The sequence below is a fragment of the Zootoca vivipara genome, chromosome 3, assembly GCF_965207765.1.
Source record: "Zootoca vivipara chromosome 3, rZooViv2.hap1.1, whole genome shotgun sequence".
NCBI lineage: Eukaryota > Metazoa > Chordata > Lepidosauria > Squamata > Lacertidae > Zootoca > Zootoca vivipara.
In genome coordinates, this window is record NC_142586.1 from 26192255 (window position 1) to 26207015 (window position 14761).

At 42.7% G+C, this 14761-nt stretch overlaps 1 long non-coding RNA gene across 2 annotated transcripts; it reads right to left on the bottom strand.

Annotated features, from left to right (window-relative positions):
- Positions 1-74: 74 nt before the first annotated feature.
- LOC118082410 (uncharacterized) lies at positions 75-14093 on the bottom strand. Of its 2 annotated transcripts, XR_015948873.1 has the most exons (5): positions 13957-14093; positions 10146-10275; positions 9450-9506; positions 3318-3449; positions 75-1287 (listed from the first exon to the last, which is right to left on the bottom strand). It is a non-coding gene; the product is annotated as an uncharacterized LOC118082410 (long non-coding RNA). The 2 variants fall into 2 exon arrangements; XR_015948872.1 differs by having other exon boundaries at positions 9450-10275.
- Between the last annotated feature and the right edge of the window lie 668 nt (positions 14094-14761).

The following is a 14761-nucleotide window of genomic DNA, read 5'->3' on the forward strand; positions in this document are numbered from 1 at the left end:
CTACTGATGTAAAGCTCCTTTTTAGATTGTGTGTGTGTGTGTGTGTGTGTGTGTGTGTGTGTGTGTGTGTGTGACTGCCACCGGCTTTACCACTTGTTCTTGTTCCTTACTGTGCAGCTGCTTCCCACCCTAAGGAACCCGTCCTGGATGATGCTGGAATGGCATCATTCATGCAATGGATCTCCACTAGCCCTATAATGAATACATGCCAGAAACAGCAAGATGCAGTCAATTGTTCCTGCAAAGGGGCTGGATTCCCAGCTGCTGGAAGGGCTGGCCGTTTTGACTGACACAACTGACAAAACGGGTAAATAAATTATAAAGTACGAGAGCCACTCCGATGGACGAGTAGGGCTAATTTTAAGCGTGTGAAACTAACCGTCTGCTCTCCGATTCTTGGCTTTTCTCCCCAGCTCAGTTCTTGGTTTGGCATCAGCCATGAAAATACCGGTAGCCTGCTTTGTCGGAAAGCCACATCATACCAGAGCTCTCCATTAGTACCAAAGATCAAAGAATTGGTGCTCTTCCCACCTTATTGTCATTGTTAAAGCCGGGAAGAGCACACCATGTAGATAAAGAACTGCTGGAAAATCAGCTTGATGGTTTATAAAAGAAGAGAGAGAAAGAAAAGGAGGCAGCAAAGAAAATATCTGCAATGCCACCAGTAGTACCATAACAGTAGAGGAATACATTATTATTATTTTTATACTGCCCCCCGTTTCGAGAGGAAGAAGAAAAATGTGGCCACAACAGCTGTGTTTTGAATGCCGAATGGTATTTTTGGTCCTCCTTCCTTGCTGAATCCATATTTGGTGCTGAGGCAGCCTCAGCAGGGTGAAAAATAATTCCATTCTTGACTGGAAATTCCATGAGATAAAACATTCTTGCACTTGGTCCAGTAGAAATAACTGCATTTCCATTGCAAATTCCACAATAGTTATCTTGCTTCTGATGTTTACACTGAACCTAAATATTATAGATCTCCTCCCCACCCCCTTCTCTCTCTTTTCTCTCATCACACACAGACTGATTCCTGTGATTCGTTCACACCGCTAAAGTTATCTTCTTCAAGTCAGACTGTGGGTTGATCTATTCATTATTGTTTATATCCCACCTTTCTTCCAAGCTTGCCGATGTTAGGCCCATCTGTCTTCAGAAAAAGTGCAGCATTTGCACACTGAAACCTAGAGTGTGACCCACAGCTCCTCTTCCACTGGCAAGTTGAGACTTCATCTATGTATTGCCACTGACCATGTCGGTGCCCATCCTACAGCAGCTCTTCGTGTCCTATATTTTCAAGAGGGAAATAGAGCGGAAATTTCAAACAGCTGATTAAATGTCCATTCTTTTCTGCTAGGAGTTACTTCATGTACTTACACAAAAGCCTTTAGGAGGGGGTGGGCGATAACTGGGTGTGAGCCATAGCCCTATGAGGAAACACATGTTTTGTGTGGAGAAAGCTCTCTATGTTCAATCCGTAGCATTTCCAGTTAAAGCAGGGGTGGGCAACCGTGAACAGCACCAGATTTAAGGGGCCCTCAGCAGAGTGCTGACAATAGGCCCACACACAATCCAACACACACACACACACCCCACCACCACCCCAATGCAGCTGCACAATATTTTTTTTGCCCCTCTCTGGGGACCCAGGTGGCTATTTGAGTGGTAGGTGGGCAACAGTGTCACTTTTGAATGGGAGCCAACTTAGTTTCCATCCTGGATGGCTGCCTTCCACCTTAATTTGCCCAAATTGCAACACTCAATTTTACCAAAGTATGAGGCAGAGCCACTGCCTGCCTACCACTAAAGTAGTCATCCAGGGCCGCAGAGGGGATGAATAATAATAATAATAATAATATAATTTATTATTTATACCCCGCCCATCTGGCTGGGTTTCCCCAGCCACTCTGGGTGGCTTCCAACAGAAAAATGAAAAAAACCTATTAAACATTAAAAGCCTCCCTAAAAAGGGCTGCCTTCAGATGTCTTCTAAAAATCTGGTAGCTGTTTTTCTCTTTGACATCTGATGGGAGGGCGTTCCACAGGGCGGGCACCACTACCAAGAAGGCCCTCTGCCTGGTCCCCTGCAACTTGGCTTCTCACAACGAGGGAACCGCCAGAAGGCCCTCGGTACTGGACCTCAGGGCAGAACGATGGGGGTGGAGACGCTCCTTCAGGTATACTGGAACGAGGCCATTTAGGGCCTTAAAGGCCATTTAGGACTTTAAAATGAGCATCTGCAACCCTCAGTCAGCAGACCCCACAATCACCTAATCTAAAAAATTGATCTGGCAAATTTAACTATTTTAAATTATGAGGAAATTAACTGATCTAATATTAATTAAATGGTGCCTTTGTGAGAAGAATCTAATTCTGCAAAAGGAGGATAATATTATGAGTTAATAAAATGTAACAGAAATTATACTACTTTGGTCAAGGCTCTGGACACTATCACTGATGATATATGTTACTTGGTACTCAAACCTATGAAATTAAAGATTTACTTTTGGGGAGCGGGGGATATATTCCTATCCAGATTATTAGATATGCGGACACTTTGCATGTTGCCGAAGTAGATTTATGAAGACCTATCAAAATACCTTTTCAAGTTGCCTTCCTTGAGGGCTGCCATTTAACAATGTTAATTATTATACTTCAGCTCAAAATAGATATGGAACATAAATGTAAAAAGTTCATCATTTACAGTTGTACAGCTGGGGAAATAAGATTACACACTGAGGAAGGGGAGGGAAGAGCAAGACAAGTTAACATAATACAACTCCCCCTGGTATTACTGAGCAAAATCTGTGTCAACAAAGCATTCCTGAAGGAAAGAGAGTGGGAGAGAAGATCGTTATAATGGAACTGAAAAGCTGCAACTAGAAAAGCTAAGTTGAAAAGTGAGTGGTAAGAACCCAAACAAACTTTCACGCCATTTTCTTAAATTGGCCAAACTCAGAATGGTGAATCCTGAATTTCAAAGGTTCTTACTTTGGATTTCAGAATTCAACGTTAAGGGGTGCTTAAAACAGCAATCCTTAAAGCCTGATGAATCTTAAAGTTGATATGGTTAAGAATCAGCTCCCACATTCAATAGATCAACATATTAAAACACACACATTTGTCATTCAGAATGTTGAACATTTTTAAATTAGGAAAATGTTTTGTTTTGTTTTTTAAATGAATTTGTAGAAGTAAAGTTGATTTAGAATTTGCATGCATATGCCAAGCTTGCCTCTTATGGGCACACGCACACACACAAAATTTCAGTTCAGTAAATGATCAGGGGTATGCTGTTGTGATAATATGATTCTCACCAATGGTAACATCTTGTGTTCCAAGTTGCTTCTGGGAGCATTTAATCCGAAGTGGTCCTTTGGTATCCTCAATTACTCCGGAATAGAATGTCAAGAAGTAGGACTGTCAATGGTACCATTTACCAATGGTAGCTGCAGAGAGCAGGGAAGGGTTAAAGCTGAGGGATCTCTCCCTCAATATTTCGCCTCCCCATTTCCCAAAGATGCTTTCCTTTTTCATAAAGAGCAGCATGGCTTTGTTTCATGCATCTGTGCGTATTGTGCAGTTAGCCCCTGGAAGGCAGTGCTTTGCCAAGGCCACTGTGTGAGATCACAACTGAAAGAGGACTAGAATCTGCATTCCCCAGAGCCAGGCAAACACTTTAGAAACTATGCCGCAATAAAAGAATATTTCATGAAGTCCTGACCCTGAATTTTAGTTATGATTACAAGGTGAGATGCTTTTCATGCCCTCCAACATTTCTCTGATGTAAATAGGGATGTCCTAGTCAACAACATGGGGACCCAGGTGCCGCTGTGGGTTAAAGCAGAGTCTAGGGCTTGCTGATCAGAAGGTCAGCGGTTCGAATCCCTGCAACAAGGTGAGCTCCCGTTGCTCGGTCCCAGCTCCTGCCCACCTAGCAGTTCAAAAGCACATCAAAGTGCAAGTAGATAAATAGGGACCACTCCGGCGGGAAGGTAAACAGCGTTTCCGTGCGCTGCTCTGGTTCGCCAGAAGCAGCTTTGTCATGCTGGCCACATGACCCGGAAGCTGTCTGCGGACAAACGCCGGCTCCCTCAGCCTATAGAGCGAGATGAGTGCCGCAACCCCAGAGTCGGACACGACTGGACCTGATGGTCAGGGGCCCTTTACCTTTACCTAGTCAACAACAACAACAACTATAATAATAATAATAATTTTATTATTTATACCCCACCCAACTGACTGGGTTGCCCCAGCCACTCTGGGTGACTTCCAACATAAATAAAAACTTGTTGTTGTTGTTTGTTGTTGTTGTTTAGTCGTTTAGTCGTGTCCGACTCTTCGTGACCCCATGGACCATAGCACGCCAGGCACTCCTGTCTTGCACTGCCTCCCGCAGTTTGGTCAAACTCATGTTCGTAGCTTCGAGAACACTGTCCAGCCATCTTGTCTTCTGACGTCCCCTTCTCCTAGTGCCCTCAATCTTTCCCAACATCAGGGTCTTTTCCAAGGATTCTTCTCTTCTCATGAGGTGGCCAAAGTATTGGATGTCCCGCATTAAAAACTTAATAAAGCATTAAACATTTTTAAAAAACTTCCCTGTCTGGCTGCCTTCAGATGTCATCTAAAGTTTGCGTAGTTACTTATCTCCTTGGATCGGGAGTCACATAACTCCTTACCCTCCAACATTTCTCCGATGAAACTAGGGGCATCCTAAGGAAAATGCGGGACATTCCGAGATCAAATCAGAAACCAGGGTGGCTTCTGTAAATCCAGGACTGTCCCTGGAAAATAGGGACACTTGGAGGGTCTGGCCTTTCATTGGACCAAGAAGTCTTTATACCAGATGAGCCCTGCCTTTGACAGAGAAACCTCCTCCTAGAGCTGGGATGAGGGGATCTGTTGCCCTCCATATGTTGTTGGATTCTATCTCTCATCAGCCTCAGACCAGCATTTTCAGTAATAAGAGATGATGGGAGTTGTAGTCCAACAACCTCTTGAGAGCTCCAGGTATTCCATCTGTGTTCCAGTGGCTACTTTCAGAAACACTTCTCTCACACATTTTGGTTGAGATGTCGTTTTTTTAAAAACAAAAACAAAAAAGCCACAACCACCTTCTGCTGTCACACTGAGAAATGGAGCCATCATTTCTACTTACAGGAATCCCTTCATATATATTGATTTACACACACACACACACACACAAAGCAACTGACATAAAGTCAGTTCTTAAAAGCCGTTGGAAACTGTTACTTTAAATGTCCCAATACACCTTAAAGAGTGTGTGGAGCCAAAGGATAAGATGTGGTTAAATATGGTGTGACCCCAAACAGCATAAAGCAAATTCATTTGCGCTCATGTGCACACACACAAAGACTTCATGTGCATACTGATATTCTACCAAATTTCCCGTCTTTCCTCTCTGGTGGTTATCCAGGCATTATAGTTAGCTATATGTTGTACTGAGGCACGTCTTATCAGTCAAGCCAGACAATTTAATAAGAGAAGACCTGTCAAGCAAATAGCATTAGCTCTTGAGAAACCCTTTCACCATCCTTCCCCCCAAACAGGAAGGTATTTAGCAAGAGGTGTGCAAACTGGCTGTAAATGCAATACTCAGAGTCAAAGGTGGATGTCATCAGTTAAAAACAGGTTTAGGAATGTGCAATTCCTTGCAGCAGAAATACTTGAGCCATATGTTGAAATCTGTTTCTGTAGCTTAAGAACACGCATTGCCTTCCTCCTCTCTAGAGTTGCATGTTGTCTATTCCTATTTCTTTTATTGATCGGAAGGCACTCCCCATATATACCTTTATATGACCATAAGCAGCAATCAGTCAAAACAAACAAGAAATGAAGTATTTTCAGCTATTTTGTTGCCAGCATACATCAGTTTCTGTATTATTCACTCATTCCAAGGCAAAGGACAGAATAGGTTACTTCCAGGAACCTGTGATGGCTAATTTGAGCTCAAAAACTACGGCTCACCTACAACAATTCATACAATGCTATTTAGGTGCAAAGAAATGTCTCTGTGTTTTATAAGTGAATTGAAGGAAAGTTCTCTATTACTTTGGCTGCAATTCTACAAACATTTACCTAGAAATATGCCCCACTGAATGCAGTTGGACTTCTATAACGCTGTGCACACACATTTTATTCTGGCACCTTCATTATATAGCTTCCGGTGAATGCTAAAGATCCACCTCTTCACCCTGGCTTTTGACACTTGAGATGTATACTTTTAGGACCCACACTATGTAGCTTTAACTTGCTTTAAACTGTTTTTAATATTGTGTACTATTCTACTGTATTTTAATATTAATGTTGTGTTTTAATTGTTATAGCCTGCCCTGGGAATTTAGGGCGAAGGGCATGTAATAAATTGTAGTGCAGTAGCAGTAGTAGTAGTAAAATCAATGAAGACATGGACTAATGTGGACTAAGTACATAGCCAACACACAATCTAAACCTCTTGTTTTGCCCCTGAAAAGTTCTTCTTGAGAGTCTGGTTTTGTTTAGAAATAAAAGCTTGTTGCAGATGGATTCTGTTATTACCCTGCAGCATGGCCATTTCAAAACACGTGTATGTGGTCCAGGCAATTGTGTGCAGGGTGAATCCACACTTGCCCAATGACATTGTGGGTGGATGTATACCAAGATTGTGTTACGTGTACGTGTGTACACGTACGTTACGTGCACATGCACGTACGTGTTACATGCAAATCAAGGGGCACAAGAAGACAGAACCACCCAGTGCCTTCCCACACCGTATTCCATACGTACCCCCTATTTAGATAATCACACTACATGTGTGGTGGCTCAGCATTGCGGGCAATGACTTCGCCTTCATACCTGCCCTTTCCCACTGCCTCTCCCAATGTCCATTTGAATAGCATGGCCTAGGGGTGGCACACCCAAACCGTGGCCCCAGCACCAGCTGCTGCCATGCCAGGACTGCGGGCAGAACCAGCAACTGGACTAAAGGGCACATTGTCTATTTGTGGGCCAGTACTAAGCCCCTCTGGTGAACTGCTGGCTCAGATATATCTTACATATATCTGGACTTTGCACAGAAATGACACTGACTTCCTGTACTTATTACATTCCATGGCCTTTTGGCCCCACGATAGACAGTTTTTTCATGTCCGCCTTACTCGGTGCCCTTTACCTGCTTTGGACTACAACTACCATCAACCCCAGCCATTGCTCTCTAGATTCCAAGCTGCAGTTCCCCAGCTGAACAGAGAACTTCATGAACATGACAAAGTGGGGCTGCAGTCCGTGGATGTTTATACTATAATTAAACTGAGTGTCTTTAAGACTCTTTACTGGTGGTTTTTGTTGCTGCCTTGGGTGGAGAGGGGGGGCAGCTCCCGGGATGAGAGTGCCAACCTCCCAAAGCCAGCTGAAACCGTGATGTTTTGCAAAGCTATGTCCGAAACCACTCAGAGTTTTGCAAGCCTTCAAGCGGAAGGAGTTTCGATGTGGGAGAAAAAAAACCACCATCTTCTCCTGATGTAACCAGTTTCTCCAAGGTCTGTCATGACCATTAGCTACCACAAGCTCCTCAGCTTTGCCACATAACTAAACCGGGAAAGGGGGGGGTTGGAATCCAAGAAACTACCCAGCAAGCTTGTTAAGGTACGCCCTATAATAAACTCATAAAGTGTGCCATAATAGTCATAAAGTCACCTTCATGTTGGTGGAGAGAGCCAAAATGAGATTTACACACCTGTTTACCCCACCCCTCGTATTCAGGATTAAGTGGGATGTAAGCCGTGTGTGGACCTTGCGCTGGCCTTCTCTGTTGGTATGGACTTCACTCAGGGATAACAGTGTTTGCTCAGGTGCACTATCTTGGGTGTTCTCCTGAATTCTAACACAACAACCATTCTCTCTCCTGGCTAATAAAAGCCATTGACAAGGCCAGCAGCCTATGAGTTTTCTCTCATGTACTTCTTCTCCTTTCATAAACCCCTTTGAGTATACATGGGTGTCAACCTTTCTCTGGAAACATCTTAGTTGGAACACACTTGCATTTTCTTCATCGACTTTTTACTGAGACATGTAAACCAACGAGTAGCAAAAAGCACAAGCTGCAATCATTTAAGGATTGCATATTCCTTTAAATGGTTCCCCGTTACGTCTATCATCCACTCCTTTTCCTCTTAGATTTTTAAATAACTGGTTAGTTTGTCTGTTCTGTTTTAACCTCTCCTATTGAGGTTCGTTTGCTTTCTTGCTTCTAGGCAATAACCATCTTGGCTTCAGCAGAAAGGCTATGTATCAGACACATCGGTTATCTGGAGACAAAATATGCTAAGGTCATGGCTATGCAATACACACATACACGAGTTAGAGATGAATAAAACCTAAGTTGCCCCCCAAAAAATCAAGAAGCAGCACTTTTGCTCAGCTTCAACTTCTACACCAACCTTACCCTTTTCTAGGAGAAAACCAGTCTGGCCAATGTCATACATGACTTGATTACACCCAGATTAGATTACTGCAATGCACTCAATACAGAGTAGCCTTTGAAAAGCATTTAGAAAATCCAATTGGTTCAGAATGTGGAAGCGAGAGTTGTAACAGAAGCCCTTTTTTCAGGTCACAAAACATCAATATGTACCACTTTATTTGCTCCTGTTTTCCCAGGCAAATGGAAGTTCTCGTTTTTACCTTTGAAGCTCTAAACACACGTGAGGCCGGGAGAATATCAGAAGGACTAGCTCCTCTCATATTAACCTAACACATATGATATCTTGACCCAGCATTGTCTGAAACAGATTGTGCTGTGTATATAAAACAGATGAGGGCCTCTTTGACAGGACACCCAGGCTTTGGTTTATGTGCCAGTCCAGGATGCTACCATTTAAGCAATCACCTGACCTAAGCAGTGGTTGAAAATTCTTGCTCTCTTTTTTTATTTGTTTTAATGCCTCCGCTGTTTTGTTTATTGTTTATTGTTGTTATTGGGAAGTGAATATCCTTTTAAGAATATTTGTATTCTATTTTCCTGGTTTTCATGAGTCACCTTCATTGCCCCTCATGGACATAAGGCAGGACAGAAATATTCCAATAAAAAAAATTTTCCCTTCTCTTTTCTTGATTGTCTAGGGGGCTTCCAAAGCAAGTGACTTTTTACATGGCAGAAATGTGCTGGAGGATATTTCAAGGAAGAAGGGGGGAAGCAACCTGTATTGAGAATGGAAAATGGATGCAGCAGCGATGCTTCTCTGTTATTGTTTTGTTGAGGGGGAAAAGCATCTTGGAGGCTGAGAGGTGATGCTTTTGATGCGACAAAGAGACAGCTTGGGCATGGCTGGATCAACAGCACTTCAGAAGGAAAATCCAAGGAGTGCCGTCAATAACGGTAAGAACATCCAGAGAGACCAAAGGAGCAAAATTGGGATTTGTCCTCCCTCAACTTCTCAAGATTATCATACCTTCATTAAAGAGTTCCTTTCTGTCGAAGGGCATATCCTCTATGGTCCACCACCATGCTGTGAAACAGAGGTACCAAAAGTGGAGATAATGCTTTAAGGAAGACTAGCACATAGCTGAATGTACAGTAAGGTTTTGTTTCACCATTCTTCATACAGAAACCTTGGTCCAAGTGTTTTTTCCAATATATTTTCAGAAGCTTATAAGGATTCTTTAAAAAAAACCAAAGGCATTCAGTTATGGTAGTTTGCTACTTTTATAGAAACTGTCCAGTAATAAGCCTTCTGGCCCATAATGCCATGTTTGCAGGCTTTGTTGTAAAAAGGAGAGGAGCACTGGCTAGATTTCCCTTAATGTGTGTAGCATTAATTGCTAGAGAAAGCAGGAGCACAGCTTCCAATTCCAGCAGGCCTGTGTCATTTGACAACTCGGCCTTCTCCCAAGCATGGGAGGCGCAATGGCTGAAGGTCCTCATCCTCATTTATTTCTTAAAGGACTAACAGATGAAATTCGTGAACTTCGTTCCTACAACAGTAGGAGATTTAAAAACAAATAGCACTTGCTGTTGCGCCTATTGGAAAGTTGACACAAAATGGAGAGGGGAAGAGTCCAAAGGACAATGATTTTATGAAGGCGTAAGTGGCTCTCACGGGACTTTTATTGGGAGAGGTCCCTTCCAGCTGGCTGTGTCTCCTCACCTTATGTGTGGGATGCTGCTGTGTACAGGAGAGATAGGAGAGGCCATTGATCCTAATCTTCCAGAGATTTGTAGAAGATTTTACCTGTGGTCTGCACAGCCACATTCCCATACATGGAATTGAACAGAACCTACAAAGAAGAACACCTGTATGTTAGAACAGCTTATGGTATCGGCTGGTCTACTTTCAACTGCGAAAATGAAACTTGCTTTCTTACATTTATTCACCCCCACGTCTTACATAAAGGCCCACAAGCGGTGACTGGAATGTAGAGAGGATCCCGTAACAGAGGAAGTGCATGGCTTGTGAGGAAAGGAGAAATCTTCCCCTTTTGTTTTTATCAGAAAGCTTCCTCGTTCTTTTCAACTCCTCTCCAGAACTCACTGTACCATGCACAGGGCATGCAATCCTATCTGTGACTAATAGAGGAGACTTTTGCCAAATATTTTATTTTGAACTTTTGACAGTGTGGGGATAAAATATTGTATGTTTTAATCCAGCAAGGTATCCTCCAGAAGGTTGGTGGGAATGAAGATGATCTTTCATATATTTGGGGCCTTAAGATATTTATGGCTTAAAACACCGATATGAGCTCCTTGAACCAGCCCCAGGAATAAACTGGCAACAAATGCAGGGGTTTTAAAATGGGGTTATGTGAGTCCTAAATGATTGAAGTTACCAAATCATCTTCAAAGCCCTTTGTGTGCTGGTGTTCACATGCTGATTGTATATTTACTGTACTACACTTTTAAGAAAAAGGCTTTTTGAAGCATATTTTTCTGACTAAAAATTACAGCTTCACTTTAAAATAAGGTCTCTACTAGATGAACGGCTAATTACACTTCACAATTAGTAATATTTCACTTTCTCGATGAACTCATCAGAAAGTGCCACAAGGTAATATATGGCTGTTCTGCGACAATGTCAATAGGAACGCATTCAATTTTCTCACACGCATACACACGGACGTTGTGAGAAACAATTAACACTTCATTAATATGATATAAAATGCTAATTTACCTTGCGTCCCAAGAGACCCAAAATACCCTTTTACCCATATGGGCAAATAATTGTTATCGTGATGCAGAGTGTTTGAACCAGGTTCACAGTGTGTTGGGAGAAATCATTGTATGCGTTCTCTGTACAATAGCAATTAGTTAATGAGACAGAAGAGTGGCACATCTTTAACCCTGTGACAGATGAAAGCACCCTTTTATTCCACTTGGCTAAGGTACGCTGTGCCCACACCAGGCCCAAGATAAGTATGTACAGTGGTGAATGACTTCTAATCTCATTTTTAAGAGTAGATTGAAATGAAGAGCTACAAGCACTGCAACGGTAGTTGTTACAGGCAAGAATTGCCCACCGTAAACTGCAGAGCCGCAGACATTCACTGGCAGTTCCCAGTGATCAAAGTATTTGACTTAAATAATTGATTTATTTACACTAGTAAAAAAGATATTATCATACCACTGAGGAATTAAAGACACTCACGCACGCTTTGCGCTTCGCAATGCCCTGCGGGTGTGATTAGGATATCGCACATCAAAGAGGATTCGCTCTGAAGGATTTCATACAATAAATTAATAAAAATAATTGAGTTAAATAATTCCTCTGATTGCCGAGGTGCCTTCTGCAAGATCTGGCACAAGATGCTCTGTGCAGAGTTAACAGCTGCGCAGCAGTCAGATACAGAGCCATCTAGGAAAATTTAGAACCCCGCTCAGTTTGGGGCTCTGGCGTTCCAAATTGCTCTGCTGAAATACACACACACTTTGCAATATACACAGCGCCACAAGTGAAAATTAGCAGCTGTTTGACAGGTTCCCTCACCCCTTCATAGGTAGTAGTAAAATGTACCCATGTCCTAACACACCTCTGTTCTGCATGCTGCTGGCAGGATCAGAGAAAGGCCTCATCATGATGGAGACATTAATAACTAGATATTATGAAAGAGAAGAGGAGGGTGCCATTTTTACTGGCATGCTCAAGTGTATTGAAACATGCTGTTCCTAGCATAAGGAGTTCCCTTTCATTCCTTTGTAAAGAAATAAGATGTATTTGCACGGTTTCTTGTGTGTGTGTTACAAGACAACAATACCTAAACCCCATCTGCACTATAATGCGGTATCATGCTGCTTTATACAACCATGGCTTCCCCCAAAAAAAAACAATTCTGAGAACTGTGGCTTGTTAACGGTGCTGAGAGTTGTTTAAAAAAACACTCCTATTGTCCTCACAGAGGTACAATGGCCAAGAATTTCCTGGAAAGAGTGGTGATCATTAAACCATCCTGGACTTGTAGCTCTGTGATGAAAATAGGGGGTCTCCTAACAACTCCTGGCATACTTAACAGCAGTTCCATTTTTCTAGAAAAAGAGGTGCCAGAATTCACCATGAACACCTCCCCTTGTTCTCTTATAATGGCAATGGTGCCCACTTGAGAGGTGCTGGAACAAAGTTCCAGTGAGTTCCAGCTGGAAAAAAAACCCTGCTTAACAGCAGTGGTTCACAGGACTCTTTAGGTGAAGTAATGGTGGTTTAAAGTGGTGCGATCACACTTTAAATGTATAGTGCAGATGGGGTCCTAATGTGTGGTTATGTCAAGGCACTGCCCAGCAAGACCTTGAGGGTAGAGAGGGAGGAGGAGGAGGAGGCAGGGCAGGGATGGCTGGGAGAATAAGGACAGGAAATAGCAGTAGGAGAAGGGGAGGGGTGGCAGGAAGTAGCCAGGGAGTGAAAGGGCTTGGGGGTGCTGAACAGGAGCCTCAGCTCGGGAACAGAGGGGGAGATTACACAGGTCCCATCAGCAAGGGAGAGGCGGGAGTGGAAATGTAAAACACAGAGGTGGAGATTAGGGCTGCCTAAGCTTTTATGTTGGAGAAAAAGCCGGCAAAAGTTACTTCCTGGATCTGAGTCCGACAGTACAGATGGCTGAACGATGTCTGCTGCTTTGTACATATGTGATTAAAGACTGAAATATGTATAGCTTTGAGTGATCAGCACCATTTCTTGCGGAGAGCACCCCCACTACTCTTACAGGTTACTAGGCAGGGAGTAAGCCAGTAGAAGACTTGAAATCAAGATCCTGTTCAGCCATGATAGTCAATGGAAGCAAGCATTATCTCTCAGCCTAATCTGCCCCACAGGCTCACAAGGATGGGTAAAAGTGGGGAAAGCCAATGGATATTGATGTGCACCCAGGTCTTCAAAATCCAGTAGATAGATAGCCCTGGCACACTGTAAGGAGAGAAACACCAAGGGAAAGACCAATGATCCATGCTCAATGAATCTAGCTCCTTGTCATTCCGCCTGGGCCGGTGAAGCCAAAGTAATGAAATTGCAGAAGTCCTGGTTGCAGAGTAACGACAGCCCAAAATGCTCCACATGTGAATTAGGCTTTATTCTACTTTGCATTATTTTAGGGAACGTCATATTTCAAGTGACAGCTGTTGTTGTTGGTTTTGGGGGTTTGTTTGTTTGTTTTTGTTCTCTACGCTTATGCTTGTGTGGACCTACGGAAGTGAAAGTAGTTCGCATCAGCAGTCTGGTGCCTGTAATAGGAGCAAATCAATCTATTTCTAGTCCACACTATTTTCACATGTGCTCTGTCCTAAGCTCATCCCATTTCTGCATTAATCTGCGCCCGTTATTATTTTTAAGTTCAGGCTGAAATTCGCAAAGATCAAATTCCTGAAGCCTCCCTACTTGGTAACAAGATTGGAGCAGAACTAGTGGGTTGTCCTCCCACCCGCCCACCCCTATACCATTAACTATCAGACCTTTGGAAGTCATTAAATTATTCACTCACCCAACATTATTGACCTATTGAAATGCTTTACATGGAGTTGAGCATTGTTTTCTTTGGATGGTGGCCACTTGCTGGGATAACACAGAGATATCGTTCCCATTCCTTCTTAATGGGAGATGTTAGGAACTGAACCTGGCTCCTGTATTTATGTGGAACTATGTAGAAGAATGAGGACAACAGTCAGAGATAGAAATTTAGTGACCACCAAGGGAAGGCACAGATTAAGGGAATAGCTACCCAGAAATGACTCCGCACAAACAGTGCAAACAGCAGGGAAAGAGACGAATGCAAGTTTGTTTAAATAAAGTTCTTCATCTTACATTATAACCTGCTTTATCATCCTGCTTTATAACAAACACCACTTGAAATAGCATCTACCCTTCAGAACTCCTCCCCATCCCATCCCATCCCAGACAGGCTCCATCTCTGTCACCTGTTCAGCACCCATTGAAAGATTTCTCCTTTTTCAACAAGCCTTTTAAGTAGAAATCTTTATCCCCACCTGTGTCTCTATTGGATTTGGAATAGGTTTTACATATGAAGTGGCTTTTAATTTTTCACCCACATGGAATTGTTGAAATTGTATTCACATATGGGATTGTTTTTTTAATTGTTCTTTTTGTTGATATTTTCGCTGTGAAATTGCTGTGAGGTATTTTGTGAGGTGCGATCTATAAATGCGATCAAATGCATAAATAAATGCTTGTGTGACTCGGTTTATGGGCTCAGGCCATACAAATATACTCATTTCTGAAGCTCAGGCTTGAGAAACATCACGAGATGCTGGTGTGCTTTTCAGTTGCTT